General features: G+C 35.2%; 1 protein-coding gene and 1 pseudogene across 8 annotated transcripts in view; one reads left to right on the top strand and one right to left on the bottom strand.

Moving 5' to 3' along the window:
- Positions 1 to 22,749, top strand: part of JMJD1C (jumonji domain containing 1C) — a 318,019-nt gene that overhangs the window by 165,927 nt on the left and 129,343 nt on the right. The gene's annotated exons all lie outside the window — the stretch shown is intronic.
- Positions 250 to 629, bottom strand: LOC125933261 (dynein light chain 1, cytoplasmic-like; annotated as a pseudogene).

Below are 22,749 nucleotides of genomic sequence, written 5' to 3'. Positions count from 1 at the left end.
CCTGTACAAAACAACACAAAGTTTCAAAGATTGAAGTGTTCCTTTAATCAAGGTTGAAGATTTCAGGAACTGGTGTTGGGAGTTTAGGCTGTGGTCCTTGTTTTTGGATGGATCACTGGGTCTAGAATAGTCTATGCTTTTTTGTTTTAATTTTTTTTTAATGTTTATTTATTTTTGAGACAATGCCAGAGACAGAGCAAGCAGCGGAGGGGCAGACAGAGGGAGACACAGAATCTGAAACAGCCTCCAGGCTCTGAGCTGTCAGCCCAGAGCCCGACGCGGGGCTCGAACTCACAAACCATGAGATCATGACCTGAGCCGAAGTTGGACGCTTAACCGACTGAGCCACTCAGGTGCCCCTAGAATAGTCTATACTTTTAACCAGTTTTAAGAAAGACTATTTGGCCTTGATAGAAGTAGATGAAGTATTGGGTTTCATGGGTGAGGTAACTACCAAAGTTCCTCCCAACAATGTAGTGCCAGGTGGGGTTGAATTCTTATTACACTATTTCTTAATAGCCATATTTCTTAATATGGGCCACAATGCCCTTTTCTATATCATATTTCTTCAGTGTCTCAGGAACATACCTCACAGAGTCCTGTTTCATCTACTCCAACATATTGGCGATTTTTAATCATGGTTTTTCATTATTATGGTAGAGCAAGGACTGGCATATGCCTACAGTCCCTTGGAAGAGGGCCTGACAATGCCCAGACCATGAGACCCACTGTTGCTGTTGAAGCCGTGGTGCATGTCTCACTATTGTACTATATTGAGTGACATTTATAACATTTTCTAAGAGTACTACCCCTAGATTTCTTGGGTTAACCCAAATCAGTTTTAATGAATGATCTTTTTTCATATTGTTGGCCTTAGATTGCCATTAACTTTTTTCAGGAATTTTTGCATCTGTAGTCCTGAGATTGGCCGGTAATTTTTCTCTTATATATGTTGTTGGCTTGCTTTTTGTCTGAAGGTTATGCAAGACTCAAAAGATGAGCTGAGAAATACTCTCCCCTTTTATTCTGGAAGATGTTTTAAGGATTGGAATTAAGTTTCTTGAAAGCATGGTAGAACTTAACTGTAAAGCCCTTTCAGCATTCAGGCTGAAGGAAAATCATTCCAGATAAAGGCATGTAAGTGCAGGAAGGAATGAAGAGTGTCAGAGGAGTTATAGATAAATATAAAGATATTTTATAAAATACAAAATTGAGGTAAATACAAATATAAAATGTAGGTAAATTTTAAAGTATTGCCTTTAAGAAACTATTTACTGTGATCTATAGAGTTTAAATCATAAAAGTAAAACATATGACAATAATAGCACAGTGGGTGACAAGGAAGGTTAATGGGATTAAACTGCTATAAGTTGCATTATTTTTAAAATTATTAAACTGCTAATTATGGTAGGTAAAAATAATTCAGGAATTTTTTTCAATCTATTAAGGTAAACACTAAAATACTTATTAAAATTGTATAACTTAAAAGTGAATAAAATAGGAAGTAAAATAGGAAAAAAAATGGAACAATAAAACATCTGTTTAATCGAAAATGCATTTAAAAACAGGTAAACTGAGGGGCGCATGGGTGGCTGAGTTGGTTGAGTGTCCAACTTCTGCTCAGGTCATGATCTCCTGTCTCATGAGTTTGAGCCCCACATTGGGTTCTCTACTGTCAGCCCAGAGCCCCCTTTAGATCCTCTGTCTTAATGCTCTCTCTGCCTTTGCATTGCTTGCTTGCTCTCTTTCTCTCTCTCTCTCTCTCAAAAATAAATAAACATTAAAAAAGAAGTAAACAGAGCAGATGGGACAAATAGGTAACAAATAATCAGATGGTAGACCTTCACCCATTTATACTAGTCATTGTATTACATTGAAATGGATTAAGCAGTTCAGTTAAAATCCAATGATAGGCAGACAAAATAAAAAACAAAACCCAACTCTGTGCTGTTTATTAGAGCTATACTTAAAATATAAAAGAGATTGAAAATAATACAGTGGAAAAAGGTAAACTGTTCAAAGGCATCATTAAAAGTTGATATAATTATAGAACTATTCTACAAATACTCAAAGTAAGAATTATTACTAGAGATTTAGAGAAACATTACAATGTTAAAATGCTCAATTCAATAAGAAGATATAAGAACTCTAAATCTATATGCTTTCATTAAGATTAGCTTCAAATTCGCTAATACAGAGACTTAAAAACTTAAAAGGATATAGATAAAAATCCATGGTCACTCATGGCTTGTGAGTTCAAGCCCCGCATCGGGCTCTGTGCTGTCAGCTCAGAGCCTGGGGCCTATTTTCTTCTCTCTCCCCTCCCCTGCTCATGCCCACGCTCGCTCTCTCTCTCTCTCTCTCTCTCTCAAAAATAAACATTAAAAAAATTAAAACAAAAACAAAGATTACAAGCGTTTTTAAATTATAAAATTTACTTTAGTACGAAATGATTAAATGTAGAGCCGTACAGTATTTGTGTTAAAAAGAACCAGAAGAAGTTTAAGTTCAACTGCCTCTTTAGACAGATGAAGAAACTATCCTGCTATTGTATTTCCTCTGTACTCCTCTGCATTATGATTTTTCTCATATGAGAAAGTTATCATAGGTGTAAGGTAATTATTCTTAGGGATTTTAGAAGAGACAGAGAGGGTGCCAAAGTCACATTAGTTAAATATGGCCAAAGGCACCTTTCTTTCAGGAACATTAGGGTGGCTGGTTCTCTTACTAGTTTCTCTTGCTTATTAATTTTAAGAACTGTTAAAGCTTCTGCACAAATTAGGACATACGCATTCTAGGTTTATATGACTTTTTCTTTCTGTTTTTCTTTTTTGGAGTTGTTTTTTTTTTTTATTAGAGGCTGAAGTGAGTTTCCACCAAGGTGTCTCCAGGAGGCAGAGAGGCTACCCTCCCTCTACCCCTCAAAATAAACCCGGATAGCAGAAGTGATGATACTTTGAATATAAAGAGCCTGAGGGAGAGCTGTAAAAATGAGTCACAGAGGAGTCCACAGCACCACTGTGCTTGGTGTACTGTTCAGACAGGCTTTAAAGCATACTGTAGGACTCTTGGCCCAACTTCCAAGAGGAAGGAGTTAAGAATAGAAGCACCAGGGAGGTAGCAGAGGATAAGTACTAATTAGCTGCCCTTTCCCTTCATTCCATCTAGTTGCAGAAAAGACAAATCTTTCCATTTAACCTTTATATCTTGTATTTTTTACATTGTCTTGTAAATTGAGACAATGGTATCTTCCTTTGCTAAAGTAGAAAAATATAGTAGAGAATGTAGTTCATCTCCTTGAAATAAGAGGGAACTAGAAATATGGTAGATAAATTTTATAATATACTTACTTTAGTGGTTTTAAATAGCAAGTGGAACTTTAAGGCATCCAAAGTTAATTCTCCCCATTATACTAAATAGTCACCTGTTCACTGTAGATCTTCTTACCAGTTCTTTGTTAAAATAGTGAAACCAACTAAGACAATTTTAAGCAGAAAAAGGACTTCGGTAAAGAACTTTGGAACACAGGTTCCCAGCAAGATCTGAGACCATGCTTGCAGACTGTGCAGGAACCAATATAGACAGGAAATCAGATCAGAAAAGTGGTTCTGTGCTGGACAGAGGCACTATAGCAATACCATTAATGCTTATATAGCCATACATCTTGGTTTTTCTTGGTAATAATTGATGGTTCATTTCAGTCTCAGAAATGTCCCAGTTTGGACAATAAATTACATCATCACTATTCTGATGTTGGAACATTACTGCCTCTGGAAAGCAGATGAAGATACTCCTACTTCTTGGGATACCTGGGTGGCTCAGTCAGTTGAGCACCCAACTTCGGCCCAGGTCATGATCTCACAGCTCGTGAGTTCGAGCCCGTGTTGGGCTCTGTTCTGACAGCTTGGATTCTGTGTCTACCTCTCTTTCTGCCCCTCCCCTGCTCTGGCTTTCTCTCTCTCTCTCTCTCTTTCTCTCTCTCTCTCTCTCTCAAAATAAACAAAACAACAAAAAAAGATACTTTTACTTCCAGTACTCTTGCCAGCATTGACTTGACTTGTCCTTTGCTTCTTCCTACAGGCTTTCGATTCAAATTCTGGGGCAGATTTGTCTGAACGATAGACTTAGTTGCTAAGGAGTCTGGAAATGTATTGGCATTTTCCAGTTTCTATAGGTGAGAGACTGCCTGAAAAGGTAGGGGTTTCTCCCAAAATAAGAGTTTCATAAGCTAGACATTCAAAGAATGCAGATATTGAGTGTATTATGTTTCAGTGATTGTCCCATTTTACTTTGTCCCATTTTTTACATACCTTTCCTTTGGTATGTTCATTGCTGTCCTCTTCCTGTGGGGCTGTCTAGATCTGTTAAGCAGTTATCAAAGTGAGTTATGTATCTGTTCAAAGAGAATGTTACTGAAAGTATAAACTAGTTTTTTTGTTCTTAATTTTTTTTTCCTATAAGCAAGGAGACTCCACTGGGATGAAGGAAATAATATTTGCCCATTCTCATGTCTTAATTATGTGAAAATATAACTGGTCCCACTATAAAAGATAGAGAATTTAGCTTAATAAAAAGCTAAAACATCAAAAGATTATTTCTTCAAATTTTTTAAGTTTATGGAGTTCATGTAGCATATGTAGTCAACTCTTAAGCATCTCTAAAATTATGCCATTACATCTGGGTCTATCTTGGCAATAGATACTTAAATTGTATCTGAATAACCTTTAGAAAAACTCTAGGGGCGCCTGGGTGGCTCAGTCGGTTAAGTGTCCGACTTTGGCTCAGGTCATGATCTCACGATCCGTGAATTCGAGCCCCGCGTTGGGCTCTGTGCTGACAGCTCAGAGCCTGGAGCCCGTTTCAGATTCTGTGTCTCCCTCTCTCTCTGCCCCTCCCCTGTTCTTGCTCTGTCTCTCTCTGTCTCAAAAATAAATAAACGTTAAAAAAAAAAAATTAAAAAACAAAAAAGAAAAACTCTAAACTCCCAATCATATTTATATCTGTTTTAAAGAGCTCCAAATAAGCTTTTTAGAAATAGTATTTCTGGGGGCGTGTGGGTGGCTCCATTGTGACTCTTCATTTTGGCTCAGGTCACGATCTCAGAGTTTGTGAGTCTGAGCCCTGCATTGGGATCTATGCTGCCAATGTGGAGCCTGCTTGGGATTCTCCTTCTCCCTCCCTCTCTCCCTCCCCCTCTCCCTCCCCCTCTCCCTCCCCCTCCCCCTCCCCCCCTCCCCCTCCCCCCTCTCCCCCTCCCCTCCCTTCCCCTCCCTCCCTCCCCCTCCCCTCCCTTCCCCCTCTCCCTCCCTCTATCTCTTTGCCCCTTCCTGGCACTGTTCATTTCTTTTGGTTTTGAATTTTTGCCTGGATAGAAAGAACACTTGGATTAGTTGTAAGATAACATGTACTTTATAAACCTTATGAGTTTATATATCTTTTAAACTCTATCAGTTTGTACCAGTTTCATTGGAAGTTGTTATGATTAAGTAAAATAATGAATGTGTAGATTTGTTTTTTAGATTATCAAATACTTTTTAAATGGGAAGTATTTCCTTACTTAGTAATAAAACCTGCAGAATGTCACTAAGTATACTTTATGTCTAGGAAAACAGGGCAGATGCCTCTGGCTCATCTGCTTTCTGTTCCTCCTGTAGCTAAATGAATGAAGCAAAGCAGGAAAGAGACTTGAATAAAGGATGGCCCAGGGAACAGCTTTGCCACTGTAAGGGAAATACTATAAGAAAGAAGGTGGGGGCACCTGACTGGCTTAATAGGTAGAGCATGTGACTCTTGATTTCAGGTTGTGAATTCACAACCCCACGCTGGCTGTAGAACTTACTAAAACAAACAAACAAACAAAAAAAGATAGTGGATTTTCTACGACTTTACAAAGCATCTCAGAAGGATATGAAAACTAAGGGGTTAGGATCTAATGCAGTGGTCACTAATTAGGAATTAGTTTTTCTAAGGTCCTCTTAGCATTCTTCTGTTGTGGGGCTCTTCTTGTGTGAATTCTCAAGGCCTCCTAACAGGATTTGTGTAAAACCAAGGAATCATGGTAACATCTTGATGATCACATTAAAACACATTGTGCTGAGAACTTTTATGGTATTTGTCCTTTGTATTCTAACCATTATGACTCAAATTGAATTTTTCATTCTTTTCCTTTTTTTTTTTTTTTTTTTTTGTGCCCTAGATTTTATTAAATATCGCAGGAAGTAGCTCTAGGAATAAGATTCTTTCAAATTTCTTCCTCACATACATGCCTTCTACTTCCTTCCCCCCAGCAACACATACAGTTGTTTTTTCCTCCATGTTTCTTTACTGGGAAGAGCAGTGATTCAGAACTTTTCAGTTCTAGATGAGGTTTAAAATATAAGCAAAGTAAACATTACTGAGGTTAAAAAATTTTAGAGGCAGGGTGCCTGGATAGCTCAGTCGGTTAAGCACCTGACTCTTGGTTTCTGCTCAAGTCATGATCTCAGGGTTGGTGAGTTCAAGCCCCACATCGGGCTCTGCACTGACAGCATGGACCCTGCTTGGGATTCTCTCTTTGCCTGTCTCTCTCTGTACCTTCTTGCCTTATGCTCTCTCTCTCTCTCTCAAGAAAAAAAAAAAAATTTTTTTTTCAAATTTAGAAGCATATGTGCAATACCATAATATCTTACCTGATCTTACAAATGAAGTTGAGGGGAGCCTGGGGGGCTCAGTCAGTTAAGCATTTGAGTTCGACTCAGGTCATGATCTCATGGTCGTGAGTTTGAGTCCTGCATTGAGTGAGCTTGAGCCCCATTTGCATGAACCCCACCTCTCTCTCTCCCTCCTTGTCTCTCTCTCTCTGCCCTTCACTCACTTGTGCCTTCTCTCTTGAAAGAAAGAAAAAAAGAAAGAAAGAAAGAAAGAAAGAAAGAAAGAAAGAAAGAAAGAAATCTTTAAAGAAAATCAAGTTGAAAGGCATTATATAGTAGTAACTTGTAAACTTGGTAAGTACATAGTTACGTAAACCCAGATGCCTAGATTTGATTCTACTCTTATATGCTTACTAAAGACGTTAACATGGTTTAGATATTTCTATCCATTATTTTTCCAAACAATTATAATGGTTCAAATTGCATGTCACGATCAAAATGCCAGGTTTCAAGAGGAATTGTATTTAGAATTAAGTGTCCTTTTAACTGAATATTAAGTAGAATATTTGGTTTTATACAGTACTGTAAAGGCCTTTCTTGTATTTCATTGTTCTCACAACTAGATAATCATCATTTTTGGATAAGTATCCAATTGGTTGTCTTATAAATTTTATTTTCAAGGTTGAAGCTACCTAGAACAGCAGTCTCTGATAGCAACATTAGAGGCACTTTCTCAGACTGCTGTACTGACCTTATCCTCTGTGAGGTAGTGTCTCCATTTTTCTGGGTCAGTTCTTTTTGTGAAGGACTAGAACTCCTTAGCCTAGGGAACAAGACTTGAAAACAAAAGAAACCACAGTTTTAAAAAAAGATCCTGGATTGTATGCTTAGCATATATAATTATAGGTTATAGTAACCTGTGTTAATTACTATTTTTATGCAGGAAATATAAAATTGATACAATTTAATTCATTAAAGTGGTGAAAGCTAAGTTAAATTTTTTTCCTTATTCTAAAAAGAGGAAAGTCTGTCTTTTTTTAAAAAAAAACAAAACTTGTTTGAACACAAATTTATATTCAGAAGGAATAGCAAAGACCATGCCATGTTTCATTTCTCCTTTATTAAAACTTTTGATGCCAATAAATCAAATTTAATGGTACTGAAAAAGTGGTATATGTTTAACAGTAATGGAATATATTTATTACCTTTTATTGGGTCAGCATCTAATGTATTCTGTGGCTATACTTTTATATCAGTATTGTCTGTGAAGGCTTTTTAAGGGTGCTGTGAATCACTGAAGTTCCTTCCTTTGCCTTTTATCAGTTACAAAATAGGCTCTCATTTTCATACATTTTTTAATTAAAAGAAATTTTTTTTAAAATTTATTTATTTTTGAGAGAGAGACAGCGTGCAAGTGGGGGAGGAGCAGAGAGAGAGAGGGAGACACAGAATCTGAAGCAGGCTCCAGATTCTGAGCCGTCAGCGTAAGGCCGGATGTGGAGCTCAAACTCACAAGCTGTGAGACCCTGACTGGAGCTGAAGGTGGCTGCTTAATCGACTGAGCCACCCAGGCGCCCCTTAACACATTTTTTTAGTTGTCTTGAGGAATGGCTTTGTGAGTTCATTTTGGTATTTGACTTTAGAAAATTTTGTCTATCTTTATAAATTAATTTTGCTGAAAAAAGTTGTACTTAAATATCTAAAATTCAACTGAGAAAAGACATCAAGGTGAAGTGACCTTTATACTTCATTTGCAAGAATTGAAAAACTCTGAGACAAAATTGTGAGTGCTCAAATGAAAAGATTGTCAAGAAACATTTCCTCATTTTTAGAGCAGGGTAATTGTATTCTTAATACTCTTAAGTTTCTGCCTCCTAATTGTCTGGTGATACAACTAAGTGGGAAATTTTTGCAGGGCGGATGGTAGTAGCATTTTTATTCATTGAGATTTGTCCTTAGGAGAAATTTCTAATAGCAGTATTTTGCCTTTCACATATGCAGGAAAGGGAGTACAGATACTGTGTTTTAGCTTTAAAAACTGTGTAATGCGAATCATTATTTCAAAAAAATTTGTCCTACCTTTTAAGGTCAGTAGTTTATCAGTTTCTGTATAGATGGTAAATGCTAAGGTTCCTAAACCTTGTGAAATGTAATTAAAATATGTGTTTCTACATATTGTCTGTTTAGATTTCTTAAATGTAACCAAAATCAGTGCCTCAAATTAATTAAATTAAAACAACCTCTTTTTAGCAAGTTAAAATCTATCAAAACTGGATTAAACATTTTGATATGATTCTATTGTTTAGCCATTTATTATATTGTGTTTCATGGTAAGCACATGTTATGTATTTGGAATAGAAAAATGCAAAAGTATGCATCTATGCCCTCAGGAGATACACAGTTTAGAAGGGAAAACATTTAGTTTTAGGTGAAAATTATTCCTATATTTATGTACTTTTGTATATATGTGTGTGTTGACTTTCAATTTTGTAAAGAAAAAATTATATCTAATATGAAACAGCCATGACATTAAGTCTTTACCAGTAAAAATATAGAAATAAAGCCAACTCTTAATGTTATACCTTTCCACAAATATAATATTAAGTCATTTATGAAAATGTCCATATAGGTATTTGTAATAAATTTGGAGCAGAAACTTTTCTTTTCCTATAAGTATTTCATTTTATTTTTTATTATGAAAATTTTTGAATATACACAAAAGCAAAAGCTATCAGAGTACTTTTTCCTTAAGCCCCTCAAATCTGTTTGTTTATTGGTGTTTGCCTAGATATCTCAGCATTTTCATTACTTTCTTAAAAATTTCAGAATGCTTTAAAAAAAAAACAACAACTTGGTTTAAAGATCATGGACAGCAAAATAAAAATCGGAAACCTGGAATCTCTAGTGGATCTTTCCTTGATTTTGTGATTAAGACCAAATCATTTACCTTTTGTAAGCTTTTTGAGCTGTGTGTGTGTGTGTGTGTGTGTGTGTGTGTGTGTGTGTGTGAGAGAGCTTCTTAGAATATATAGCTAGCCCAAAATTTATTCTTGTAAGGCACTAAAAGACTTTAGGTACCTGGGGGAAAAATATATACACACATACATGTAGACATATTTATATATTTATTTATATCTGTCTGTCTTCTGGCAATGAAGTAGCTTTCCATTTGTTCCACCCTTTTACAAATTAGGTTACAGTTGATGAAACTGTAGTTGTATAGGCTTATGTAAATTCATGAAACATGGTAGTGGCATGAAGATGAAGCATCTTTTTGTAGACATGTGTCTTCGCTCTAGATATTACTGTATTCTTATAAAGTTTGTCCTTTTTCAGGTTGGATGCTCCCTGGTTCTTTTAAGGAATCACTACATAAGTTAGTACAGTGATTCCTAACTAATCAATTGCTGTTGTGTTTAGGTTTTTTTTTCTAATTTTTTTTTAACCTTTATTTTTGAGAGAGAGAGAGAGAGAGAGAGAGAGAGAGAGAGAGAGTGAGGGGAGTAGGGGCAGAGAGGGAGACATAGAATCCAAAGTGGGCTCCAGGCTCTGGGCTGTCAGCACAGAGCCCAATGGAAGGGCTCAAACTCACGAACTATGAGATCGTGACCTGAGCTGAAGTTGGACGCTTAACTGACTGAGCCATCCAGGCACCCCAGTGTTTAATTTTCTTTAAACAGAACTTTCAATGGGTTGTTACACTTCTTTGAAACCTTCAGATTTCTACCTAGTGCCTTCTCTGTCAATTACAGACTTCTTTTCTTAGTTGTCATTCATTCGTGTTACCCGTTGTTCTCTCATATGATCATTCACTGTACGAAATAATGTTGCTTTAGTTGCACCAGAATGTATAATACATCTTTGCCTTCTTATATTGCTGTTATTATTGAAAATAATTTTTTGTAATTCAGTAAATAGCTATAGTGTAACTAACTTAGCAGTTAACATGTACAAGCTACGTGGGATGAGCACACTTACAGTGTGTTAATCTACATCGAATACATACTGAAGTGATGGGGACAGCTGTAATATATGGCTCTAAAAACTTGGAAATATGATAGTTCTCTGAGATGTAAACTAATATAATTCATCCTAACAAGGATTATACTTAACGGTCTCTGGAATCAGCAAAATATTTTATGTAAATTAACTTATTTGTTATGTAAATGAACTGTCAAAAAAATACTCTAGGGATTTAGGAGATAGGCCTAAAATGAAATCAGAATTTACTAAGTAGATATGTTATCTAATGAGTTGTACTTGCTCCTATTTAGAGATTGGAAGAGAAAAAAACTGTTCAGCTTAGGTTATAATAGAATCAGGGGAAATACAAAGAGCCAAAGTTGACATTGCCCATCCAAGTACTGTCTGCCGTAAATGATATCCTATGTTACTGTTGTGGCTGATTATCCCCCTATTTTACATCATTCATGTTTATCAAGTAAAAAATTTTTATTGTAATTTGCTTTCTTAAGTAGCTTTTCTTTTTTTTTTTTTATGTTTATTTTACTTTGAGAGAGATAATGAGAGAGGAAGGGAGAATCAGGGCTTAATTTCACAAGGCATAAGATAATGATCTGAGCCATGATCCATCACTTAACTGACTAAGCCACCCAAACACCCTAGGCTTTTCTTTTTTTAATGTTTATTTATTTTGAGAGAGAAAATCCCAAGCAGGCTCCATGCTCAGATTGGAGCCCAATGAGCCTGACTCAGGGCTGGATCTCATAACAGTGAGATCATGACCTGAGCTGAAATCAAGAGTCAGATACTTAACCAAGTGAGCCATTCAGGCACCCCTCTTAAGTAACTTTTCTAAGGAAGAGATCATACTATTGCTTATCCATGTATTCCATAGTAACTGAGAGCTAATGTTAATCATTTTTAAATAATAAATTTACATTGTTTTATATGTAACTGTTAACAAGCTTAATTAATGTCTGTCCCTAGGTAGTCTCAGTGTGCTTATAAGAACACATTTGAGTTTGTAACACTGAGAATTATCTGTGCATTTTGTTCAGTTTGCTGGGATAAAGACCTATGAAGGCTCAGGTAGATAGCCAGCTGGTGTTACATGGTAAAAATAAGTGTTTGGTTTGCAACCCTAAAATTTGTACAGAACCACAGAAGATCCCAAATAGCAAAAGCAATCTTGAAAAAGCAAAGCAAAGCTAGAGGCATCACAATTCTGGACTTCAGGTTACATTGCAAAGCTATAGTAATAAAAACAGTATGATCCTGACACAAAAATAGACCCATAGAACAGAATAGAAAACTGAGAAATAAACCCATAATTATATGGTCAGTTAATCCTCGATAAAGCAGGAAAGAATATCTGATGGAAAAAAAGACAACCTTTTCAACATATGGTGCTGGGAAAACTGGACTATCTTCTTATACCACATGCAACAGTAAATCCAAAATGGATTAGAGGTGCCTGGGTGGCTTAGTTGGTTAAGCATCTGAGTTCAGCTCAGGTCATGATCTCATGGTTTGTGAGTGGGTTCAAGCCCCTCATGGGACTGTCTGCTCTCTGCACAGAGCCCACTTTGGATCCTCTATCCCCCCTCTCTCACTGCCTCTCCCCCACGCATGTGTGTGCACCGTCTCCCTCCCTTCCCCCCCCCCCCCCCAAATAACATAAACACTTGAAAAAGTGCAATAAACACCTAAATGTGAGGGGTGTCTGGCTGGCCTAGTTGGAAGAGCATGTGACTCTTGATCTCAGGGTTTGAATCCCACATTGTGTGTAGAGATTACTTAAAAAAAATAATAATAAAAATAAAAAAATTAAAAAAAAAGACCTACTAAATGTGAGACATGAAACCATAGAAATCCTAGAAGAGAATATAGGAAAACTTCTTTGGCATTGACCCTAGCAACTTTTTTCTAGATATGTCTCCTGAGGAAGGGAAACAAAAGTAAAAATAAACTATTGGGACTACATCAAAATAAAAAAATTCTGCACAGTGAAGGAAACAATCAGTAAAACTAAAAAGCAACCTACAGAATGGGAGAAGGTATTTGCCAATGACATAGCCAATAAAGGCTTAGTATCCAAAATAATAAAGAACTTAAAAATCTCAACAGAAAACAAAGAATCCAATTAAAAATGAACAGAAGACTGACTTTGGCTCAGGTCATGATCTCGCAGTTCATGAGTTCAAGCCCTGCATCGGGCTTTGTGCTGACAGCTCAGAGCCTGAAGCCTGCCTCAGATTCAGTGTCTTCCTCTCTCTCATTTCCTCCCCTACTCACCCCTTGATTTTGGCTTAGGTCATGTTCTTGTGGTTTGTGAGTTCGAGTCCCATGTCAGGCTCTGCGCTAACATCACAGAGCCTGCCTTAGTTTCTCTCTACCCCACCTCATCCCCCACCCCTCAAAAATAAATTAAAAATATTTAAAAAATCTTTTTAAATGAATATACTAGATGGTGTTACTTGAGGACATACAAAATAGTTTATTTGAAAATTGAATATGTATAACATGGTTCATCTTATGTAGTAAGCTTAATAAAATGCAGACGTTATTGTCTAGATGATAAAAGCATTTATTCATTACTTTTGATTAATTTATATTATTGTTTATAAAAATTTTCAAAAAGGAAAAAGGCTATCTATTATCTCATTTTATATAACATCTAAGTATGCCAAGATATACGAGAGGTTATTTTTATTTTTTTTTTGTTCCTAACCTTTTTATACTCAGTGTGATTTCTGTTTTATGAATGAATAATATTTTTTTCCAACTTGTGCTTCAGGACACACAAGTGCAATCTCTAGGCTTAGTTTGTGTGGCCAGCATGCTTCCCCGTGTTTGGCTCTGACACCTGTCCTTCATGAGTAGGAGTACAATTTTCTGATTATCCTTTCTTTTTACTCTCATCACAACCCTACTTAGGTCTTACCCAAGTAGCCATTTCTGTCCTGTTCTTCCATCAGTATTATCTAATTTTCATATCCATTAAATTTTCACATATATAAAATATATTTTTCAAAACCCTTTTCTCCATTAGGAATCTCATACCATTTTTTTTGACTGGGTATGGAAACACATCATATATTCTGTTCTGAACTGTGCTGTAACAAATATAGAAATTTTTAACTGTTTCAATAAATGTAAAGGTGAGGAAACACCTAAAGTAAAAAAAAAAAAAAAAAAGAAAAGGAAAGAAAAATCACAAAAAACTAAAGTATCCTGACTTTAGGTTCTTGTAATTTGTAGTTTAGAATCTAGCAACTTAAAAATTTTTTTTAAACGTTTATTCATTTTTGTGAGACAGAGACCCAGCATGAGTGGGAGAGGGGCAGAGAGAGAGGGAAACAGAATCTGAAGCAGGCTGCAGGCTGTAAGCTGTCAGCACAGAGCCCAATGCAGGCCTTGAAGTCACAAGCCCTGAGCTCATGACCTGAAGTCAGACGCTTAACTGACTGAGCCACCCAGGTGCCCCGAGAATCTAGCAACTTTAAAATCTTCATACTAAGTAGTGGGAGTTCCTTCCCCTATGCTATTTTCTATGGCTTCTTCCCGGAATACTGTTGACTTTGGCATATACCTCCTAAGTAAGAGATTGGAGGGAGGTTTCTTCTTACAGAAATTACAGTTTTTCAGAGAAGAAATACTCTGACCCTTAGGAACCCTTCACTACAACAGTCAGCATTTACCTAGTCATTTTTAGTGAGGCGGACACCCACTCATTTTCCAGCCAGAGTTTTCATTTCTCTTTAATATAAATTAATAGTGAAGAGTGCTCAATACTTGAAAAGAGCTTCCCAACATGAGGGCATACAAACACAGGGGGAAAAAATGATACCCAAGAAATTGCAAGGAATAGTTATGAAAACTTAAGGGGAAAAAATCTAATATATTCAAGAGATGAGAAAATATTTTATCATTAAAAAGAATGTTCACATTCTTACAAAGATGTTCAAGTTGTGTGACTGTTGGCTCCCTTACCCAAGATCAGCTTCAGTAGTCTTATAAAGAAAACTAAAGGTTTAGAACATATAGCGAGAAACTTCTAAGATGGTGGAAGAGTTTTGAATGGGTGTATGGGCTGGGAGTTTTGTTTGAGGGCTAGAAGCAACTTACTTTGGCTTTGTGAAGAAAAATTGGAAATGAACTATTGGAGTTCTGCTCTTGCTTCTCCCCATTAAACCCAAATTGCCTAATCATTCCATATCTGCAGTGTCTCAGAACCCTTGTCCTGGTATCCTCAGGAAATGAAATCAGGATGGTGTTCTTTGCCTCTTAGGGGATGAGAGAGAGAGATGGACTGTTGCTTCCCTACCTCATGCCCACCACATTCCTAGTACTGATAAATTATAGTCTGAAGAGAATCTCCCTTGCATGACATTTTTTCCTGTGAACAAAGAGTGAAGCTCCCTTCCTAAGGAATTGGTTTTTGTTTTTTGTTTTCTTTAGATTTTATTTTTTAAGTAGTCTCTATATCCAGTGTTCAACGTAACTTGAACTTACAAAGCCAGAATCAAGAGTCACATGCATGGGGCACCTAGGTGGCTCAGTTGGTTGGGCGTCCAACTTCAGCTTAGGTCATGATTTCGTTGGAGTTCTGGCCCCACTGTGGGCTCTGTGCTGACAGCTTGGAGCCTGGAGCCTGTTTCGGATTCTGTGTCTCCCTGTCTCTTTCTGCTCCTCCCCCACTCACACTCTGTCTCTCTCTCTCTCAAAAATAAATAAACATTAAAAAAAAAAAAAAAAAAAAAGAGTCACATGCTCTGTAGACCAAGCCAGCCAGGTGACCCGCAAGGAATTGTTTTTTGAAAAAAAGAAGAGAGATTAACTGTAGTTTTCTGCTGCCTAAAACTCTTTACTTTAGGTGTTTGCCACTTCAACATCCTGAGCTCACTGGGGCTGACAAGTGGTCTGGCATTGTCCCATATGCATTGTTTGAGTGAGTTTTCTTAGAAGAAAATGAGCACACAGGCCAAAATAATAAGATATTTCAAAGAAAAAAATAGTGTACTCAGTTACAGATTCAATTCATAGTAGAAATACAAAAATAGATTGAGAATATAAAATTATCCTAATACTTATGCTAAAAAAATTGGGGAAGAAAGATTAATAATATAAAATAAGAAAATATAAGAGAGGAAAAGTTATTCAATATAAGAAACATAATAGCTGACATGAATACAAACAATAGGATAAATAACAGAATAAATCCTTTGAAGAGCAAAAGTATTAACATCCAGATGATAGGAATCTGAGGAGGGAGAAAAAAGTGATCAGAAAATACGTGAAGGAATAAAGGGGATAGAGTTTGGTATTTTTAAAAATTTGAAGGAAAGAGCTTGGAATTTTTTTATACATCCAAACTGTCATTCAGATATAAAGACAAATGCTGAAAAAGATAGATGAAGTAAAGGTAATAAAACACGTTGGTAAAGTTTTGTTTTCTTCCTTAAAAAAAAAAAAGTAGCTAATACCAAAGAATAGAGATATGTTCATACTAATCCTAAAATAAAAGCCTAGTTAGTTCTTTTTATTTTTATTTTTTTAACGTTTATTTTTAAGACAGAGAGAGACAGAGGATGAACAGGGGAGGGGCAGAGAGAGAGGGAGACACAGAATCTGAAACAGGCTCCAGCTCTGAGCAGTCAGCACAGAGCCCGACGTGGGGCTCGAACTCATGGACCACGAGATCATGACCTGAGCCGAAGCTGGACGCTTAACCGACTGAGCCACCCAGGCGTCCCTAGTTAGTTCTTTTTAAACTACGTTGAAGGAATATTTAAAAATTTATTTCAGTTTCATACCTAACTTTTATATATTATAAAAAATTATGTGTTGATGTCCCAACAATATCAAAGTGGTGTAAAAATTTTTAGATGTATATTCTTAGTTCCTGTAGTTTATGGACGAGTAACAGGCTATTCGAACAGGCAAACTGTCAGCAGAAACAGATGCAAGTAATGGCAGAAATGAAGTAAGTGGCAAACCAAGACAGTAAAACACTATTATAAATTTACTCAATATTTACAAGGATTTAAAGGAAAACATGAATATAGAAGAAATCTAAGATATATAAAAAAGAACCAGGTAAACATTTATAGATAAAAAATACAGTAATTAAAAAAATTCTTTGAGGGGCGCCTGGGTGGCTCAGTCGGTTGAGCGGCCGACTTCAGCTCAGGTCATGATCTTGCGGTCCGTGAGTTCAAGCCCCACGTCGGGCTCTGTGCTGACAGCTCAGAGCCTGGAGCCTGTTTCAGATTCTGTGTCTCCCTCTCTCTGACCCTCCCCCGTTCATGCTCTGTCTCTCTCTGTCTCAAAAATAAATAAACGTTAAAAAAAAAAAATTAAAAAATTCTTTGGATGGGCTTTACAGCATATTAAACATAGCAAAAGAAAAGATCAATGACCTTAATGTAACAACAGAAACTATTTCATAGTATATTTACAAGAACTTTTAATGTGATATCAGTTCTTCACCAAATTCGTTTAGAGATATAATGCAATTCTGATTAAAAAACCTAGTAGAATTTTTCTTGACAGTTGATAAAGAGACTTTAGGTTTTATTTGGAAAAATGAAGACTAAGAATAATCAAGATACTTTTTGGAAGAATATCCAGATGTGGACGGTCATTTTTCCTACCAAGTATCAGGACTGCTGTGAAGCTTCAGTTATTAAAACTGTGTGGCTTTTGTCACAGGAATAGACAGATTGACCAGTGCAGTAGACTAGATTTCTCCAAAACAAAATAGGGCGTGTTGTGGAATTTTGATTTCTGCAATGTTCAGTAAAGGTTGATAAAGCTGACTTTTTCATGGTTAATTTTTCTTTATCTTAATGTGCCTTTAATTTCTACAAATTAAGTAACATACAGACAGAAAAATGGGGTAAGAAACAAGAGGGAGAATAAATGACTAGACATTTCACAAAAATACTGCATGGCTAATAATCACATTAAGAGGTATTCAGCATCATTATTGATCAGGAAAATGCACATTAAGTGATAACTATTTCACAGAAACATTTTTGACACAGATTTTAAAATGACAATACCAAGTATTTGGGAGAATGTAAATCCTTGGGATCTCTTTTACTTTCCTGGTGGGAGTGTAAAATGATGGAATAATTTGCTAAAATTGTTTGGTATTATCTTCTAAAATTGACTATTCACATAGCTTTTGTTTTGTGAATGGTTATTATATTAAAAATAAAATAATAAGACTAAGAGCCAGGGATAAAGCACATTATCAGAAATTTGATTTTTATATTTTTATATTGTCAGAAGAGCACATTTCCTAAAATCTAATCCCCCCCCGCCCCGCTCTTCACTCCATCCCTAAAAGAATTTTGTAGTCTTTTTTTCTTTCATTTCTATAACATTCTTAGGTTTCTTTTTTAAATGCAGGACATAGCTTTTCTCTTTATCATATACTCAGTAAGTGGCAAAACTACTATTCAAATACCTTGTCAGTTTAGCACCAGAAGTTTATTTGTACTCCTTGTGGCCAACCAAACTGTTGTTAAGAGAATGCTTATGCTAGTAAGAAAAGCACTTAGAAAGCAGTCATCATTTTTATTATACTCATTTGAGGAGAAAATATTCTTGACTTTTCTTTTCTGCAATTTGAGTTTCTAGGTTTTCAATCTTGTAAGCTATTCTGAAATGCTGCAAGATAGAAAAGTTGGTGTGAAGAAAAATTATTCTCAGATTTTAAGTAAGTGATTAATTAGCAGGAGAAGTAAGTATAAGAATGAGAAAAGAGAAAACTCAGGAATTAACAGTATTGCTAGATACTGTATAAGGCATTTAGAAAAGTCTTCCTGCAAAATCATTTACTTCACATTTCACTTCTTACAAACTTTTTTTTTTTTTTCCCATAGGCTCCATGCTTGGAGCCCAACATGAAGCTAGAACTCATGACCCTGAGATCAAGCCCTGAGCTGGGATCAAGAGTCAGATGCTTAACCAACTGAGCCACCTGAGTGCCCCGACTTCTTACAACTTTTAAAATATATATCTCATATAACACAGGTTTTTCTTTTTAAAAGCTTGTACTTTGAGTATATTCAGTTCAGTTCTTTTAAGAAGATATTTTTATTTAGATTTCTTTATAGAGTTAAAAAAATGTTTTAGCTCCGATTAGGTTAATTTTTTCTTTCTTTTTTTTTTTTTAGGGTTAAAAATTTTAGTACATTATAACTAGATTCCATAAAACACTGACACTAAGCTAATTACAATTATACACAAGTATACAAATAAGTTGTAAAAACAATATTTAACAAAAGTCGTCAGACAAAAAGAGTACCTGCTCCATGATTCAAACACAGGCAAATTTAATTTATAAAAGTCTCGAAAGTCAGTATAGTGCTTATCTTTGCAGAAGGAGGAAAGAGAGGTAAGAAAAGATAAAGAGACACTACTGGGTTCTTTAAGCTGCTAGTAGTTCTCTATTTTTGACTGAGATTTTTATTACCTAGATTTGTTTTGTGTTAATTCATCAAGCTCTACAATTATTATGTGTGAAGTTCTCTGTATGTATATATTAATTCAGTAAAACTTTTAAAAGTTCTAAGTTCATCAAAAAGAAAATAAAGAAAAATAAACATAGAACAAATGGGACAAATGGAAAATTCAAAGGAAAATTATAGGGAGATGTAAATATAATATAGTAGTAATTCCATTAAATGTAACTATACTAAATTCATCAGTTAGAACCAAGCTTGTTACACTTTATTAAGTAGTAAAACATATTTGTACAAGACACACATCTAAAATAGCTAAGGAAAAAATATAAGTGAAAGTAAAAGAATGGAAAAATAAGTCAAAAAGTAATAAAAAAAATCTAGGATATGTTAGATCTTAAGGCAGAAAGCATTATTAGAGTGATATATACTACAAAATTACAACATTCAGTTCATGAGAAAGAAAGAAATATCCTGATAAGATTAGATTATATTTAAAGCAAATACTGAGAAAACTACAAGGAGAAATAGAAGAATCCACAACAATTCTTTGAGTGACAAAAGATAAAGCAATAAAATAAAAACAATATAAACAACACAAGTGACAGCTCTAAAGTACTGGATATATGTTGAGAGAGCATTACACCCAAGGATTGCAGAGTATATATTCATTTCAAGCATATATAGTACCTTTATAAAAATAATCCTCATGATATTATTCAGCACAAAGTTGGGAATGATAATGGATGACCACATAGGGTAACTTTTTTTTAACAATGCTTTTTAGAAGCTATAGATGAAATGAATATTTGTATGTTAATTTCTAGTTTATAGGACATGGTAGATATTCAATAATTGTTGAATCATTTTTTTCTTTTAATGCTGCATTTATACATGCCTATATTTGTGTTTTCTTCTGTGCTGACAATGAGATACGAATCTTGATGTGTAATCAGTAAAATTTTTAATCTACTTAACTTGAACTTCTAGTGATTATTTTATGATCTTTATGGGTTGAAGTATGTATTCTCTTCTGGACCTCAAAATCAGATTTTATATGTCTTTTATTTCTGTTCACATTGTTTCAGGGGTTTGACATTACAGGGTGCACAGGATAGGCTTAATGTTTAGATTTTCTGGAGTAAATTAGAGATTGGAAATAGTCCTTATTATGAGCAATTTTGTTTGCTTTTTATTTTGTTAAAGAATTGAACTTAACTTGGTTTTTAATAGATATATGGTTTAATTCAGATTTTTTTCAAATTGAAGGAAAAATGAGGGTGGATTAAAAAAAGCCTGCAGCAAATAAGAATAATGTAATATGCCACTGTGTTCATACAGGGCAGCTGCGTCATCTTAATGGTTTGCCACGTCTGCTCTAGATTTTTTGACTGAAATAAAAGTGTTCCTCAGATACTTCTTAATTTATTTCTCCTCTTTCTCTGCAGGTAATCACTATCCAAATTTGTTGTTTCTTATTGTATGTGCTTATATCCTGTGACTACATACATAGATATTCATAATAATATGTGGTATTATTTTTGCATATTTTAAACTTGACATACTAGGGGTACCTGGGTGGCTCAGTCGGTTAAGCGGCCGACTTCGGCTCAGGTCATGATCTCAAGGTTTGTGGGTTCGAGCCCCACATCGGTCTCTGTGCTGACTGCTCAGAGCCTGGAGCCTGTTTCAGATTCTGTGTCTCACTCTCTCTGACCCTCCCCCATTCATGCTCTGTCTCTCTCTGTCTCAAAAATAAATAAATGTTAAAAAAATTTTTTTTAAATAAATAAATAAACTTGACATACTATATGTCATTTTGTAATTTGCTTTTTTCATTTAACTTTGTTTAACTTACATATAGTATTCAGTTATATGATTCTTCAAATTTATTTATCCATACCCTGAGAAATAACATTTAGGTTGTTTCTTACTTCTCTATAAGAAATAATGTTGTAGTGCACGTTTTTGTGCTTATCTCCATGACGTACAGTAAGACCTTTTTGAGGGTATATTTCTGGAAGTGTAATTGTTGAGTTTAGGGCATACTTACCTCATTAGACATTGCCAAATGGCTCTCCAGAGGCAAAGTGCTCTCCATATATTTTCCCATCAGCTCTTATTGAGAGTTCCTATTTTTTTCACATCTTTTTAACATTTAATGTCAGTCTTTGTAATTGCTGATGTCATAAAATACCATCTTAATGTTTGCATTTGTGCTTCTTTGATAACTAAGAAAGCTTAATATCTTTTCATACATTTGTTGACCCTGTAGGCTTCTTCTTTTTGCAGTAACTTGTCCAATATTTTTTGTCCATTGTTCAGTAGGAGGATGTTGCTTTTAAAAGATTGATTTGTAGGATTTCTTTATATATTCTAGATACTAATCCTTTATTGATTCTACACTACATATGTCATCTCCCAGTAGCTCATTTTTTCATATGTGATTATAAGGTTTAGTGAATAAAAGCTTCAGATTTTAGAGTAGTAAATTTTGTGTATTTTATGAGGCAAGGATCAAAATTTTTCCATGTAGTATATTAATTTTCTAAGCAACATTTTTTTTTTCAAAACAATGTTTATTAAGTCATCCCTTTCTACAGATACTCAGTGCAGTCTCTTTTAAATACCAAGTTTTCTTAATGAATAAGTCTCTTTCTGATTTCTCTAATCTGTGCCAATTGTATTTCTTGGACTTATAGAACCCTGTCTTCAATATTGTAATTTTATTATAAGTCTTGTTACCTGATAAAGCATGTGCTCATATTTGGTTGTCTTTAAGTTCTATCATGGCTATCCTTGGCAGTTTGCACGTTTAGCTTGATATGTAGAAAAAAGAATTCCTTTGACATTTTTTATTGGAATCATATTAAATGTGTATATTAATTGAGGGGAGTGTTTGTTTTACCATATTGAATCATTTCCTCCATGAATGGTGTATATGTCTATTTATCTAGGATCTTGTCTTATGCTTTTAGATAGAGTTTATAGTTTTTTTTCACAAAAGTCTTGATAATCTTTTGATAACTAATTCCTGTACTCTTCTAGTAGTTACTGCTATTGCAAGTAAAATCTTTTTATGCTGTACTTTATAATAGATGCTAATATATAGAAATATGATTTTTTTTAAGTTTTTAAAATTTATTTTGAGAGAGAGAGAGAGAGAGAGAGAACATGGGGGAGGGGCAGAGAGGAAGTGGGGGGAAAGAGAGAATCCCAGGCAGGTTCTGTGCTGTCAGTGCAGAGCTTGATGCAGGGCCTGAGCTCACAACCTGCAAGATTGTAACCTGAGCGAAAATCAAGAGTCATATGCTTAACTGACTGAGCCACCCACGCGCCCCAGAAATATGATTAAATTTTGTGTAACCAGGAGACTTCCTGAACTCTTTCAAGTGTTACAATGGTTTGACTATAAATTATGTTGGATTTTTTGCCTACTGATCATTTTACTCTTCTTCTCCAAGGATTATACTTTTTTCAAAACTTATTTTTCTTGTCTGCTATGTTCACTAAAACCTACAGGTCAGTGTTGGATACAAACAGTCATCGCAGGCATCTTTGTGCCATTTGTAGTAGGCATTATTATATCATTCCTTTTTTTTTTTTATGTTTATTTATTTATTTTGAGAAAAAGAGAGCATGTGTGAGTGAGGGAGGGACAGAGAAAGGGAAAGAGAGAA

Source organism: Panthera uncia, chromosome D2, assembly GCF_023721935.1.
Source record: "Panthera uncia isolate 11264 chromosome D2, Puncia_PCG_1.0, whole genome shotgun sequence".
NCBI classification, from domain to species: domain Eukaryota; kingdom Metazoa; phylum Chordata; class Mammalia; order Carnivora; family Felidae; genus Panthera; species Panthera uncia.
The sequence above is the reverse complement of the archived record's forward strand: the minus strand, read 5'-3'. Positions and strand labels throughout refer to the sequence as shown.